Source organism: Calonectris borealis, unplaced genomic scaffold, assembly GCF_964195595.1.
Source record: "Calonectris borealis unplaced genomic scaffold, bCalBor7.hap1.2 HAP1_SCAFFOLD_155, whole genome shotgun sequence".
NCBI classification, from domain to species: domain Eukaryota; kingdom Metazoa; phylum Chordata; class Aves; order Procellariiformes; family Procellariidae; genus Calonectris; species Calonectris borealis.
In genome coordinates this window covers 114274-126278 of record NW_027441541.1, presented here as the reverse complement: position 1 = coordinate 126278, position 12005 = coordinate 114274, and the positions used below count along the sequence as shown (strand labels likewise).

General features: G+C 53.9%; 1 long non-coding RNA gene across 1 annotated transcript; it reads left to right on the top strand.

The window, feature by feature from the left end:
* The first annotated feature begins 527 nt into the window (after positions 1 to 527).
* LOC142077100 (uncharacterized) lies at positions 528 to 7752 on the top strand. Its single transcript, XR_012671551.1, has 4 exons — positions 528 to 609; positions 2360 to 2418; positions 3283 to 6105; positions 6210 to 7752. It is a non-coding gene; the product is annotated as an uncharacterized LOC142077100 (long non-coding RNA).
* Positions 7753 to 12005: the final 4253 nt, after the last annotated feature.

Sequence of the window (12005 nt, the reverse complement as noted above, 5' to 3'; positions counted from 1 at the left end):
GAGGGGGGCTGTGCGTCTCGGGGGGACCGGGGGGGGGGGCTGAGGGGGGCTGTGCGTCCCGGAGGGGGCCGAGGAGGGGGGCTGGGGGGGGCTGTGCGTCCCGGAGGGGGCCGGGGAGGGGGGCTGGGCGGGGCTGTGCGCCCTAGATGCGCTGAGGAGTGGGGCTGTGTGTCCTAGGGGGGCTGGGGAGTGGGGCTGGGGGCGGGGGCTGCAGTCCCCCAAGGAGCTGGGGAGTGGGGCTGTGGGTCCTGGCGGGGCTTGAGAGTGGAGCTTGGGGCTCCCACGGGGCTGGAAAATGGTGTGGTCGGGTGCTGTGAGCACCGGGGGTCCTGGGGCTGGGAGGCGCTTGCAAACACCGGGGAGGGGCTGCGAGCATGGGGGGCACAAGGGTTGCACCAGGGTCGGTGCACGATCACCTCCATTGTACGGGTGTCGATGTAGAGGCAGCCGGGCTGCACGAGGCGCCGTGCGCATGCGCACTCCCGGGGCGGGGACTACAACTCCAGGCGTGCCCCGCGCGGGCCGTGCGGTGGAGCCGCGCGCTGATTGGCTGCGGAGGGTATTTCAACGGGGCGCGCGGCGGGCTCTGCACCGAGGCGGCGGCGCAGCGTGAGTGTGAGGGGCCGCGGGCCCGGGGAGCCGAGGAGTGGGGCTGTGGCGGGGGGGGGGCTGTCCTGCAGGCTCCGGGGACGGGGGCTGGGGGGGCTCCAGGCGGAGGAGGGGCTGTGAGCATCTGGGGAGTGGGGCTGGGGGGGGGGGGGGGCTGTGTGCCCTAGGGGGGCCGCGCAGTGGGGCCGGGGGGGGCGCTGTGTGCCCTAGGGGGGCCGCGCAGTGGGGCCGGGGCGGGGGGGGGCGCTGTGTGCAAACAGACCCTCCCTGCGAGTCCCCACTGTCGCCCCGTGGGGCCGGGGACCCCCCAGCCCTCCCTGCAGGCAGACGGGCAGCCTGTAGGCAATGGAGGCCGCCCGCCTCAGCGAGGTGCTCGAGTCTGGGGGCTTCACTGGCCGAGTCGAGGGAGGAGCTGCTGGAGAGAGGGCTTAGAAACGGCCTTCTGCCCCCGAAACTGCTGGAGCATTTGAAGGGGAGGGACAGGTCCACCCCAGGGCCCCAAGGGGAAGACCTCGGAGCAGGGACTTGGGGTTGTTCCAGGAGCAACAGCTGGTCCCAGCCAGCTCGCCTCTGCTCCCCCGGCACCGGGATCAGACCTTTCAAAGCCCCGTTTCTGCCCGAAGCATCACACAAGCGCTTGCCCTCCCCGGGGGCATCTTTGGGCCTTGAGAACAGGCGCAGCAGCTGGGTTTTTGGGCTCAGAAATGGGTGCCAAGTGAGCTGGTTTGGGGGCCCAAAGCAGAAGCCGGTTTGGCCGTTTGTGCGGGGGGGTGGGAGGGCATTGGGGGCTGCAGGGGAAAGGAGGGGGTGGGCAGGGTGCGTGGACCCTCCCCGGGGGGAGGGGCTCTGGTCCTGCCGGACCCCGAAGTGCGGGAGGCCGGCATGCACCAGGCCCAACTCAACGTGTGCGGTGGTCTCTGGGGGGAAGAGGTGGTCTCTGCTTTTCAGACCCCGCACGCCCTCTTCGAGTCCAGCTCTTGCTTGTCGACTGCTTCGAATAGTTATTAACTGGTTAGTCCTACAAACTGATTAATGTTTATACAATGTCCAACTATGATATTTTATCCTAATAGTCGAGTTTTGACAGCGGTTGGTTTACGACCTTGTCAAAAGCCCAGGCTGTTGCAAACAGCTGGAGCTTGTAAGGAGAAGGAGCTGAAATCAACGCTGCAGAGCTGGAGCTTCAATTAGCCAGAACCGTCGCAAGCAGGAGCTGGAACGAGACGAGGTGTCCGCTGTCTGGGGCATGCCTTAGCCAGAGGCAAAATTACCAGCAGCTGTAACGAGCGGGAGCTGCGATTCGCTGCAGTGTCTGTTTGCCGGAGCATCCGTCGGCCAGACTGCACTCCCAGCACGGCTGAAGAGCAGCCAGGCGCAGGCAGGGCTGTCCCCAGCAAGGCGCTCCGAGCGGCAGGGAGGCGAGTTGTCCTTCTGCCAGCGGGGAGCCCGGCCTCTTCCCTCGGGGATTAAATCCACGCCACGCGTGGATCCGCTCTCTTTGCGTGGAGGGTCTCTCCCGGACCCGTTCCCGAGGGCTGAAGTGAGGTGGGGGTCCCCCGGCTCTCCCCGGGGGGCAGGCGGCAGCACGAGGCGGCGGTGTCTCCCCGGTACCCGGCAAAGGGGAGCGAAACCGGCCGGCTGGAGCTGCCGGGGTGCACAGCCCGGCCCCGCCCGGCAGAATCCTTCCCTGGGTTTTCGCCGTTGGCTGGGTGTGACAAACAGGTTCATTTTGTGCCTCCTCTTTTCCCAGCGTCACCTTCTGCGTCACGTGAAGAAAATCCTGCGTGGTTGATGCCGCTTGCTGCTCAGGTGATGGCACGTGTGGGGCCGGGGGAGCCGGGAGAAACATTGGTGCGTTCAAGGACGCTGCAGGTGCTCCACGTCAAACCCAGGGAAAAGGCAAATTTGCTGCCGGTGCAGAAAAGCTGATGAACAATTGCCGTGAACAGAGCGTGCCTACGTACCCTCGTTAGCGTAACTAACCCGGGTAGTTACGAGTGTTTTCCTTTCAGGGAAAAGAATGAGCTTTCATCTACGAAAAATTAAGAGCTGCCTGTGTCCTTCTTTAAGTTCAAGTGTTTCTCTTCTGTTTGTTCATACTGATTTTATGGGCAGGTTGGAAATAGCCTTTTATTTTTATAGGCATAACTCAATTTGTAGTACTACGTGGTGTCAGGATAGTGAATTTTGGAGCACCCAGGTGTCACTAGAAACGGAATGAATGAGACACGATGGAAACTGATATTTAAACTTGATTTTTACTTGATTTTTTTTTCCTGAGAGTGTTGATGGCACGTTGTCCTGTGGCTCAATCCACGTTCTGTTCAGTGGAGTCTTCAGTCTAGGACTTTTAAGGAAAAAAGTTGGTCCTTCCAAAAAAGGGCTAGTCATTCATAGGATCGAGGTATAGACCTGGAGAGCCGCTTAAGTACGTGATCAGAATTAAAGCCAAATGTCGCTTCGTGTTGCTGCTGTTGGCCTTCACTTTTGTTAATTTCCCCGCTGCTCCGTCGTGGTTGGGAGCTCTGAATCATCATTTTTTTCACTCCCTAACGCATTTTTCTCCCCAAGGAGAGGCTACGTTTAAAAGTTACTTAGTTTCCTCGCAAATGCATCGGTCAATAAAACGGAGTTATGATTATTAAAACCACACAAATGACACCGGTCTTACAGATCTGGACTATTTCTGAACACGTGTTCATCGCGTGCAGATGTCATCGGGATACAGATCATCTGCATTTCATGCTCTGACGAGACAATCTGCTGAGACAGGGACGAGCTCCAAAAGAAAAAAAAGGTACAACGTCAAGGTTTTGTTTTGTTGTTGGTTTTTGTGGGCTTTTTGTGTTTGTGTTATTTTTTGGTTTGTTGTTTTTTTTTTGTTTTTTTTTTTTTTTTAAAGAGTGCGATGTTGACTGGTGGCAGCCTGCAGAGCTCTCTTGCTGCCTGACCTCTCCTTTTCTTCTCTGTCACTCCTCTTTCGTGGCTGTAATTTTCACTCGGGTAGTTTTAGAAGAGCGATTTAGTTCCTCGCCTGTGTAAATGTGCTGGTAATACCTGGAAGGTAAATGCTTGAACCGGTAGCGAATAACTTGGCTACAAGTAGAATTTCTGAAGGAAGAACAACAACAGCAGGAAGCAAGTAGCGAGTTACCCCAAATTTGTGTGTGTCAAACACATCAAAGTTTTATTGCCAAACATTGTTTGGCAATGTGTTCCAAATGGCTCGTTTTGGTAAACATAAATTTTCAGGAAGTTCAGGGTTGTGTGTGGAAAAACGTGCCCCTCTGTCTAGGTGTCCTGCTACGTAAATAGCATGAGTCAGTAGCACATCCAGCGGCAGGGCTGCTGTTCCCTGCTCTCGATATTGCCGTAGTAGTGTTGTGATGTTTCGACCTAAGAGGCGGGTTTAGGAATGGAAGGAGAATGCCTGTGTTCTGCAAGGGCTACGAATGCCGACCCTTTTCTCTGCCTGCTGCTTTCCTGTGCGTGAGATGAAACTGTATTGTTTTTCTCCCTTGTTCCCGGTAGAAATATTTCTGAAGCTGTCGCTGCTGTGGGTTTGCAATTTGCGTTACTGCGTTTTTGTAGAGTTCTAGTTACGGATCGTTTCTGCCGCGGCAAAGTGTCAAGATACGGTTTTCAGTTTAAAGCTTCAGAAGCTGCATTCGCGGAAATCGGCGTAGGTGAAGCTGGTTGTTGTGGTTTAACCCGGCAGGCAGCTAAACACCACGCAGCTGCTCGCTCGCTCGCTCCCCCTGCCCCCAAAGTGGGGTGGGGGAGAGAATCGGGAAAAAAAAGTGAAGTTCGTGGGATGAGGTAAAGACAGTTTAATGGGACAGAACAGGAAGGGGAAACAATCGTAACGATAAAAGAATACACAAAATAAGCGACGCACAATGCGATTGCTCACCGCCCGCCGACTGATGCCCAGCCGGTCCCCGAGCGGCAGTCGCCGCCGCCCGGCCAACTCCCCCAGCTTATGTACTGAGCGTGACGTCATATGGTATGGACTGTCCCTTTGGCCGGTTTGGGTCATCTGTCCTGGCTAAGGTCCCTCCCAGCTTCTCGCTGGCAGGGCATGAGAAGCTGAAAAGTCCCCGACTAGCGTAAGCGCTACTTAGCCACAACTAAAACATCAGCGTGTTATCCACGTTTTTCTCGTCCTAAATCTAAAACACAGCGCTATACCAGTTACCAGGAAGAGAATTAACTCTATCCCAGCCGAAACCAGGACACTGGTCTTGCGCATGATCCCGCTGTGCTCGCAGGGGTGCTCAGTGGCTCCTCATCAAAACAGCGAGGTGCGTGTGGACGTCCGTAGGGTTGCGCTAGGGGTCTGGGGGCGTTATGTATTTTTGCTGTTGGAAGACGGAATAGAGCGTGTGCCTGTTAAATCTAACGATGGTCGAAGGTTGGGAGGGACCCTGAGCAGGTTTGGTGGCACAACTGCAGTTTTCAAAGATCTTGACCGTCTGGAGAAACGTCCTGGAAAAAAGGATTCCTCTTTTGCAGCGAGTTCGCGAGGACAGACGGGTTGCCGTACTCTTTAACAAAAATACTCAACTTGGGACGTATAGGGTGAGGAAATCGCGGCTCTACTTAGGCTTGAGAAAACGTACGTAGGTGTCTGTGCCTGTCACCTGCGCGTCTCTAGGCAAGTGAGTTCTAGCGAAACTAAAGCTGCCGATGAGCCAAAAAAAAAGGCACGGTGGTCTAAAACATGCATAAGCTCTAGTGGCCTGTCTCAACAACTGCACCAAAGATGATGCAAAATACTTTCTCCTCCATTCAGTTGTAGTCTTCACAGAAAAGGAAGCTTTGTGCTAAACGTGGTTTGTTTTTTTTTTTTTTTTTTTTGCCTTTCCTCTCAGCAGAATGTCAACTGCCGTGAAAGTACGAGACGGATGGAAAGGATCCATAGTGGTCTGCAAGAACAAGGTATGCCTGTGATATGTGTCTGCATTTTTCCTAAGGTGCTTGTAGTGTGGACTTTACAGTTAACACGAAGAATGTGGCAGCTCTCCTTCTATCTGATTTTTTAACATGAAATATTTTAACACAAATACTAAAAATAAAGGTCTGTTCTGGAGCGTGGTACGCCTATTCAAGGCTTGCTTTCCTTCGTCTATTTTCTCTTCCTGAAAGCAGAGTCTTCTGTTTCTGTGTGCTTGCTATTAAAGGGTGCTGTGAAAATAATGTTGGACTAGAAGAGGAAAGGAACCGTTTGTAAGAGTTCGGATGTTCGGGAGAAACAGGCTTTGTTTTCACGATAAAAGCTTTATGCTTTTTCAGTCAGTCAGTGTTTAAAATACCTTACAGGAGCACTCGAAAACCTTACTGAGATACTAGCATCTGTGCTAAAAGCAATCAAGGTCAAAGAAGAGGCGTGGACAACACGGGACAAATCGGCGTCGCTTCGGTGTGTTTTCCAGGCTTTCCCGAGAAGCGGTAGCAGCCTCGTAACTAGCGACAGAGAGTCCTGATGTGTTTTCGGTGAGTTACTGATTCTCTAATGTCCTTTTTCCTAACCTGCAGCGTGTAATTTTGACTTCGGTTGGAAAGAGATTTTCCAGAATGGAAATCTTTTTCATTCAAAGGAGTTGCCTTTTACGAACTTCCCATCAGAATGGATCTTCAGAGATGACGTGCTTGGCAGCAGAAGTCATCCGCAAGGAGACTTTTCACTCTCTCTGGAAAAAAAAAAGGAGTTAAGTCGATTTCCTTGCAAGGACCCAAGCGCAGCACATCTTCCAATAGTCGACGTATGGCTGATCTTTGGTTCTCGGGTGTAACGGTCGAGAGATCGTAAAGACGCGTTCCTCCGCACGCTTGGGTACAGCCAACAGCGTTAGCAAACCTGCCAGTCCTTTTTGGTAGCCTTACGTATTGCAGCACCGGGGATTTGATATTCCCCACCGCCTGCCCTCCCCCTCCCCCCCCCCCAAAAAAAGAAAGTTAAAATTGTCTAATTTCCAAACTGACTTGCATTGTTTAAACTGCAACTGCCAAATAGCTGTAGTGTATAATTTATTAGGTGTGCTTAAGCAGTTGGGTAGTTGCTCTAAACGTTTAAAAAGAGAGGCAACTGAACGTTAGGGGCTTTTTTCCTGATCTTTTGGCAGAGTGCTCTGAAGCACTTTATTTCTGTCTCGCTTTCGACGGCGCGTTTCCCCGGCAGTTCGGTAGCATCGGTCTCGGCGCAGCTGGCCAGGCGTCCCTCCTAGTCATGTCACACACGCAAAACCCCTGGTCAAACGATAGCTGTGTAGCTTGGAGGTAGATAATTTAACGGTATGAATTCACAGCTACGCAATTTCAATTAACGCAAAAGGAAAATCAAATATTTTTATAGTATGAGTCTTCTCATTGTACGTATGTAAGCGTGCGCACGCCTTTTTAGCATAAAATGAATTGCTGAGATTTGTTCTTTCTTTTTCATTTTACTCTTCAAAGTTTTACGCTTCACTTTCAGCTTTATCGGCCAAGCGAGCGAGATGCGCAGCAGCAGCAGCAGCGCAAGGGCTGGAGCTGCGGAGGTGGATCCGTGCGCGTAGATGCTGATTACGGCGCGCCCTTGTCCTGCAGCCTCACGGGGTTATCTCCCGGCAGCGGTGCTGTAAGGAAGGGACGAGGCGTTTTCCGACACCAGCGAGAGCGTTTACTTCTCTGCGAAGAACGTGTTCAGAATCGTGTCAATTAGTCTTCACGCTGATTTTAAGCGTTCGAATCGCTCGAGCTTTTAAAGGCGGCGTTGTGTTTCGAGCTGACCCGTTTGCCTGGCACCCTCCTTTAGCTCGACTGCTACCCTCTCCCTTATCCTGACCGAATTCCTCTGCTGCCTTCGGTGCTGTTTTTTTAACGTGCTGAAATATCCGTTGGGATTTTTGTTTTTCAGATGCCTCGCTGTGAGCGTCCCGTGGTGCTCAGGAGAGACCCCTGGCCCAGGTTTGCCTGCCGGTCGTTAGGCGTGCTGAGGGTAAGGGGCCGGCTGGCAGCCTGCGGGACGGGGGCTGGGGGGGGCTGCAAGCGTTTGGGGGGGCCGCCCCTCCTTTATCTTTCTAGCAGAGCCCCCCTTTTTGGCGGGGGTGCGTGCGTACATACGTAAACGGCATTATTAAAGTAACGAGCTGCCGGTTGGGGCCGTTTCCCTCGTTTTGTGTCTTTTTGGGGGGGTGAATAAAAAGGGGGGGTTGGGGGGCCTGGAGGGGTGATGATGTCATTTGGGGCACCCCAGCATCACCACGGGGGTGATGATGCCGTGGAGGAGCAGGTGAGTGGGGAATGGGGGGTCATGGGGGTCCGTGTCCCCCCCTCCCCCCCCCCCCCCCCAAAGGGGGTCACAGCCCAAATTGCCTGAAAATTCATGGGGGGGCGTTCAAAAATTTTTAAAAACTGTAAATATATCTGTGAGGCCTCGAAAGAGAAAAAAAATCTCTCCTTGTTACATATATTGAAAAATAATATTAATTTATACGTACAAAAGGATTTCAAAATAAGAACCTATATCTGCCCTATTATATAAAGGATTTTAGAGTATAAAAAAATTCGAAAGATGTATATAGGGTTTTAAAATACAAAATTTTAAAATTTTGTCTCTATAAATTAAAAAATAAAGAACTTCCAAATGCAAAAAGGATGATACATTTTATACATGAAGGAATTTAAAATAGAAAAAGGTCTGAATAGATACCGCTATCTACACTTACTACGTGTTACATAGGGAGTCTACATAGACATTATATGTAATCTAAGAGATTATGTACAAGTGTAAATAGACATCTAAGTCTAAAATCTAAGTCTATAAAGATATAGGTGTAAATATATGTAAGTGTAAATAGAGAAGTCTATAAAGACATTTAAGTGTTCAAAATATGGAAGTCAACAGATCCATAGTCTGAGCAGGTAGTATATATAATAAGTGGGAAACGGGGATATAAGTGAAAGATAAATATATTCACTAAATATATATATAGAGATATGTGTAAATACATTAAGTGTAAATGTCTATGATAATAAGGTTTTTAAAATGCAAAGAAACCCTGTTTATAGAAAGGATTTTAAAACTTGACGCCCCCCACCCCCCCCCACCCCCCCGCCCCGAAACACCTCTCTATTGAAGATATAAAAGCGCTTTCAAAAGCTGCCTCTTCCCTGTTCTCCTTTTCCGCCTGTTCCCATCCTGATTGGGGGCCAGTTCCCCCAACAGGGACTTTCCCCTGCAGGGCTGCGCACGCAGAGCGGGACCTGCCGCCATGGCCTAAAAATACCACAAAACCCCTAATTCGGGGCCTGCAAGGGGTGGGGGAAAAAAAAGCCCGCAATTTTGGGGGAAAAATACCCAACTTGGAGCTCCCGGGAAAGCCAAATCCGCCTGGATTTGGGCAGCCGGAAAGCAAAAAAACCCCCATTTTCACACACAAAACGAAAAAGCAAAAACCACCAATTTTTGTGTGAAAAAGCGTTGAAAAACCTCCAAATGGTGGAATGTTTTGGAAAAGGAAAAAACCCCAATTTTGATATTATGGAAAAGCAAAAAACCCCCCGATTTGGGGAAGATTTGGGGTGAAACACCAGCCACTTGAGGGGCATCGCTCGTGGTTATCCAGCAAGGGTCAGTCATCGGGAACGGATTATCTGTTGCGGGTTATCCCAGGCGAGTTTTCTGCTGTGGGTGGTCCCGGGTGGACCCCCTGGCGTAGGTCACCCCCACGCATGTCCCCCCCGCCCCTCCCGGTGTCCGCCCCGCCTTTCCCGTGCGAGGTTTTTCCCACCGTGCGAGGTTTTCCCCGTGACGCGTCCCCCGTATCCCCTGCCCTCCTACCTCGTGCCCGCACTGCCCTCCTCTCTCCTCTCCCTCCTCCCACCCCCCGTGTTCCGCACTGCCTTGCCGTAACCCCTCTGCCCCGGACCCCTGGGGTGCTGCCTGCCCCGCCAACCTGCCCGTTGCCCCCCGCCCAAACTCTGGCACCCCCCTCCCGCTCCCCCGCACCCCACTCCCACCCCACTCTCCCTCCTCCTGCGTTTTGGGTTTGTGCTGCAAACAGCGTCGGTGACACGGGGCTGCGTGGGTTCCTGCTGAGCAGCGCTTGCACGGCGCCGGGGGCTGTTCTGCTCCTCGCCCCGCCCTGCCGGCGAGCGGGCTGGGGGTGCGCGAGGGCCTGGGAGGGGGCACCGCTGGGAGAGCTGACCCCGGCGGACCCAGGGGATGTTCCAGACCCTGTGACGTCAGGAAATAAAACTCGGGGGGCGGTTGGTGGGGGGGGCGCTGCTGGGCTGCGGCTGGCTGGGCATCCGTCGGTTGGCGGTGAGCCATTGTTTTCATTTGTACCGCTTGTCTGTCTGGGGTTTTTCTCTCTGTTGTTTGGGGTTTTTTTCCCCCCCTTTTCCTTACAAGTGGAGTTTTTTCACTTTTGCCCTTCCAATTCTCTCCCACCTCCCACTGAGGGGGGAGCGAGTGAGCGGTTGTGTGGTGCTGAGTTGCCAGCTGGGATTAAACCACGGCACAAGGTGAGTTGCAAGCCCTGCTGGCTAAACGCTTTAGGCTCTCCGTGTTATTCCTGCCATCTTGCCATCCTTGTTCTTTCCTGCTGCTTTCAAGTGCCTTGTGCTCCATGAGCAGGCTGGGAAGGATGGTTGTGGCAGGAGCTGCAGCACCCTGTGACTCCTTCTCAGGCTGCTAGCTTCGCCCTTTGTATGGGCTGCCGAGGTCGTCGGCTCCGCAGGGGCCACAGGCAGCCCGCAGAGCTTGACGCCAAGCCATTCCTTTCCCCTCTGCGCAGCAGTGGTTCTGCCGCTGCTACAGGCAGCCGCTTGCTCGAGGGCGAGGGGCTGGGATGACGACAGGCTGCTGCACGCTTCAGTCGAACTAAGACGCCGTTCTCTGGGCAGCCGGTGCAAGGAGAGCTCAGGTACGTTCTGTACTGCCGATGGCTCTTCACAAGGGAAGCGTGCTCTGGTTTTAGCAGAAAAAGGTGTCGGTCACAGGCAGCCACCTATCACTGCGCACAGCTCAGCTATTTGGCAGGGGTCTTGCTTGTTCAAGTAGAGGCGTATTCCTCGCCTTGCAGTCTCGATGGCAAAACAATCGGGGGTTCAAGCTACAAAAGCACAGAGCAAGGATGGAACCTGCCGGGCTCTACGGTCAACTGCTGAGGACGCCTAATACACCAGCAGGCCTCTTGGCTTTCCCTGCTTCATTTCTAATTCCTTTGCACGCTGGAGGGCAGGGTGGTAAGTGATGTCGTGCAGCGTCTCTCCTCCAAGTGGCAAGCCCTGCGTGTGTGCAGGATGAGGAGAGCAGAGTGCTGATAGCACAGAGGCGAGGAAAGGTGCAAACACCGCAACACAGCCCCAGGACCACCAGCGTATCGCTCGTTTGCAGGTCAGCCACTGGCACCGGGTCTGCTCAGAAGCGCGGTTTCCTGATGGACATAGCTGCCCCTCCCCTGCTCTCAGGGTGTCACCCGTGTGGCCTTATTTTTTTTAAATCTCTCTCCAGCATCTGTTGAGTCGCCGCTGTCACTCCCACAACCCCGATGCCACCTGCAGACCGAGACAGCGATCCCTGGGGCTTCCTCCGGGTTAGAAAGAAACCTGTTCCACAGGTTCCCCGTGCTGCTTCTCCTCCCCGGGTAATGGGCTGGGGGGCACGGGCAGAAACAACCACGGGACTTGTAAAGCGGCCAAAGGGAAAGGACTGAAATGCTGGAGCCACCGGGTGCTTTTTGGTACAGAGGCGATGAAGATTAGTGCCCGGGCCGCGAGTGGGAAAAGGGCAGGGAAATCTAAGCCCAGTACCGCCAGTAAGCAGTTACCGTCTGTCGATGGTACGAACTGGGCGGAGAGAAGGGGAAAGGGCCGGTGAGGCGACGGTGGCACCCGGCGAGCGGAATTGGGTACTGCAGCTCTTGAGCCGCGCATGCGCGGTGGCGCGCTTTTCTTTGGTCACTGCTGCCACCGAGCGACCAGAATTCGGTACTGCAGCTCTTCAGCCGCGCATGAGCAGTAGCGCGCCTTTCTTTGCTCGCTGCTGCCACCGAGCGACCAAAATCGGGTACTGCAGCTCTTGAGCCGCGCATGCGCGGTGGCGCGCTTTTCTTTGCTCGCTGCTGCCACCGAGCGACCAGAATTCGGTACTGCAGCTCTTGAGCCGCGCATGCGCAGTGGCGCGCTCTCCTTTGCTCGCTGCTGCCACCGAGCGACCAAAATCGGGTACTGCAGGTCTTGAGCCGCGCATGCGCGGTGGCGCGCTTTTCTTTGCTCGCTTCTGCCACCGAGCGACCAGAATTCGGTACTGCAGCTCTTGAGCCGCGCATGCGCAGTGGCGCGCCTTTCTTTGCTCGCTGCTGACACCGAGCGTCCAGAATTCGGTACTGAAGCTCTTCAGCCGCGCA